This window comes from Psammomys obesus, unplaced genomic scaffold, assembly GCF_907164565.1.
Source record: "Psammomys obesus unplaced genomic scaffold, mPsaObe1.curated_primary_1811, whole genome shotgun sequence".
NCBI classification, from domain to species: Eukaryota; Metazoa; Chordata; class Mammalia; order Rodentia; family Muridae; genus Psammomys; species Psammomys obesus.
In genome coordinates, this window is record NW_026596134.1 from 14,202,036 (window position 1) to 14,205,615 (window position 3,580).

The 3,580-nt window shown below is 40.4% G+C and overlaps 1 non-coding gene across 1 annotated transcript; it reads right to left on the minus strand.

Moving 5' to 3' along the window:
- Nucleotides 1–2,373: 2,373 nt before the first annotated feature.
- LOC129666218 (U6 spliceosomal RNA) lies at nt 2,374–2,476 on the minus strand. The gene has a single exon (XR_008718509.1). It is a non-coding gene; the product is annotated as a U6 spliceosomal RNA (small nuclear RNA).
- Between the last annotated feature and the right edge of the window lie 1,104 nt (nt 2,477–3,580).

The window sequence follows — 3,580 nt, forward strand, 5'->3', positions numbered from 1 at the left end:
TGCTGTTGCTATCTCGGAGAGCCTTCCAAACCCCTATTGGAAAGACCAAATGATACGTGCATTAAGTCTTACCAGAAAGTAATCCATGATTTTGTTTGTTTCTCTGCTTAGGTTGTCCTGGACTCGCTCTGTAGACTAGGCCGGCCTCGATCTCACAAAGACCAGACTTCCTCCACCTCCTTGAGTGCTGGTGTTACAGCTGTGCATCACTGTGCCAGGCTACTCCATGTATTATGTACAATGCTTTTCCCAAACCTACAAGCTGCTCCTTCCTGTCTTGTCTTCCATCTCCCTTCATTCTTCTCCCCAGTGTTGTCTTTTGGGAACCAGGGACCTGTTTCCTGTAATTTTGAATAAACAGAGTTGCCGAATATCTTCTTGAGTGCGACAGCCCTGCATATTACACTCTTCTCAATTGCTGTGAGTCATTAATATTTGTAGTAGTTTGCTGTTTTTATGGTTGAAATATATTCCATTTTAGCTATCCCATAGATTAATATTTATTTCATTTACATACAGGTTCTTTCTGATTGAGGGCTTTCAGAAATGTATTTGCATAATTTACATATATGAACATGAAAATTCATTAGAACACAGAATGGATGGATTGGGTCATATAGAAAATTTAAGTTTAAAATTTTAAAAAAATCATATTATTTTCACAGTCTGTAGGACTGTTTTATATGAGTACTGTTAGTATATCAATGCTCCAGTTATTTTTCATAGCCACAAAATGACAATGAATTGCAGGTTTAGAATACAAACTTTGAGTGACCTCAGTTGAAAATCTGTCCTCAGAGAACTTGAGTTTCCACTGCTCCATGAATGTCCACAAATGACCAAGACTGGAATGATTATTGATTTCAGAGTTGAAAATCTTCCTATATTTGAGGATTTCATATTCAAGTATACTGTAATTGTGTCATTTCTGCTGCTTTATCAACTCTTCCTTTGTTCCCATCAATCTCTCAGCTCTCAAATTTATGACCTCTCATTATATATATAGTGTTCATATTCATTATATACATACACATATATATGATATATAAATAATAGAATATATGTGTATGCATTCCTGTGTCCTATTACTGCCTTCCTTTGTATGTATTTAGGGATTATCATATAGGCTTGGATTTCCATCCCTGACTAAAGTAAACAATAATAACAATAAACACAGAATGGTTCTTCCTCACTAACATTGGCCACCTGTAACTCTATCTCTGGGTGTGGCCTTGTGATGTTTTTCTCCATCCCTTTTGGCATGTTGACTGGAGCGGCCTTTCAGGTCTTATGCAGATGACCATGTTTAGAGTTCATAGGATGAACATCCCAGTCATACAAAGAAGACATTATCAGTGAGAAGTCATGTCAGTACACAGGTTCTTATAATCTTTCTTTTTTCTTTGAGGAGGGGCCTCACATTTTTTTCCTTGTCTTAATTCACTGCACATATTTTTTTTGTAGACTCATCCCAGTCTCACCTTCCCTCCTTTCTCTCCCCTTTTCCTCAGAAAAGGAACTCCCTCTCCCATCCATCACACAGCATCAAGCACATCAGGACTGAGCATGCTGTCTTCCTCTGGCAAGGCAGTCCTTCCGGGGGGAAGTGGCAAGCTAGTCCCTGCCTGGTGCAGTCCCCACTTCCATTACTAGAGGACCCAAATGAAGCCCAAGTTTCCCATTTGCTACATCATTTTATGGGGTCTAGGTCCAGTTCCTGCATGGTCCTTGGTTGGTGCTTCAGTTTCAGCAAGCCACTCTGGGACCTGGTTAGTTGGCTCTGTTGGTCTTCTTATGGAGGTGTCATCTGCAGGTTTTCTCTTTCCTCCTACTTTCCCCAAGACTCCCTATGCACCGCATCACCTAATGCTTGCCTGTGAGTCTCAGCATCTGTTTTGATGCACTGCTGGGTAGAGTCTCTCAGAGGACAACTCTGTCAGTCTCCAGTATGCAAGCTTAAAGGGTATCGTTCATAGTGTCAGGGGTTGGCACTCTCTGAATGGGCAAGTCTTTGGTTGGGCCAGACATTGGTTGGGTATTCCCTCAATTTCTGCTCTATCTTTATCCCTGCACATCTTGTAGGCAGAATAAATTGTGACTGGGTTGGTGTTTCCCTCCCTCTGCTAGAAGACTAGTCTAGTTAGGGGGTGTTCTCTTCAGTCTCTGTGGTTTCTGCTAGTAGGAGTCACTGCTTGAATCTTCCTCCTATCCTCCCAGGAGCCTACCCTGACTTAGGTCTCCAGCTTGTCACAGAGATACCCATTCCCTCAGTTTTTCTTTTCTCTGCAGGCCTTCTGTCCTCTTGCCCTCATTGTCTCCAGGTCTGGTGTCTAACATCTTAACTCACTGTGCCCCCTCTCCTATCTTGCTAAAAATATTTCGGAATGCTTCACAAACTTTCATGTCATCCTCGTGCAGGGGCAATGCTAATTTCCTCTGTATACTTCCAATTTTAATATGTGCTGCCGAAGCGAGCACCTCATAATCTTTCTATGTCTTCTTCCATGATGTTGCTCCCCCAGCCTTAGGTATAGGGATTGGATTACAGATGCCTGATTTGTGTTTGGACACACCATGCTCACTTATTGTATGTTTGTTTGTTTGTTTGTTTGTTTGTTTGTTTTTTTTATCAGTTGTGGATCTTTTTAAAATCTTCTCCATGCTGGAAAAATAAATAAGTTTTTTGATAAGGACTGCTACCTACAATTATTTGTGAGTATACAGATGATTAGTTAGGAAGCAGTTGAAAGCTGAATTACTTTAGTAATATTGCAGTAATATGTTCTTTTCCAGGCCTGTGACCTCTTGACCCATGAGTCCTTGCCTAGGTTTAGAATATCCCATTCACTTAATAAGGTTGTGGTTTCATTTAGGCAGCTGTTGGTTACTGCGATGCTGCTAGTGACATACTGTGTTGTTGGGGAGATCTCACTAGTCCATAACTAGTGTTGTTCTTAAGGATAATGGATGGATAGAGCTGTTGACAGCCTCTCTCCTTGATACCTTGTATAGTGCCTTTTGACATATGTGAAAAGATTTACAGCTCAATACCAGCTGTGTGGTATCTTCAGTGATAGGGTGTTACGTCCACAGTTTGGTAGGCGACCAATAACAATGGCACAGCCTATAATGCTGTGAGGAACTCTTGGTCCCCTCTGACCAACAACCAGAAGGGTGATGTGCCCAGCCTGGCACTACAGATTTTGTTAGTCTGTGGCTCCTTGGGGAGCGCCATTATCCCACTGTAGGAGGAAACTGCATTAAAACATATGATTGTGTGTGTGTCTGTGTAAAGTTATTTATAAATATTATATGAGAATTTTAAAGTAGGTTTATTAAATAATGAGTTTCCCTGTGGCTTTTCTAAACATTCTGTGGGCATTTATCCCAATATGCAGATATGAATTCCAAAACTCATTAAAACCATCTATACATGATTTGCATTTTATCTTCAACTTCCTTTTGGTATTTATTTTCCTTATAAGTGCTTTTTAAAGCCCAGATATTCATAATGTTGAAGAAATCCAGTTCATTCATCTATTGTAATATCTGAGAGATATTTGCGTAACTCCAGTAGCAC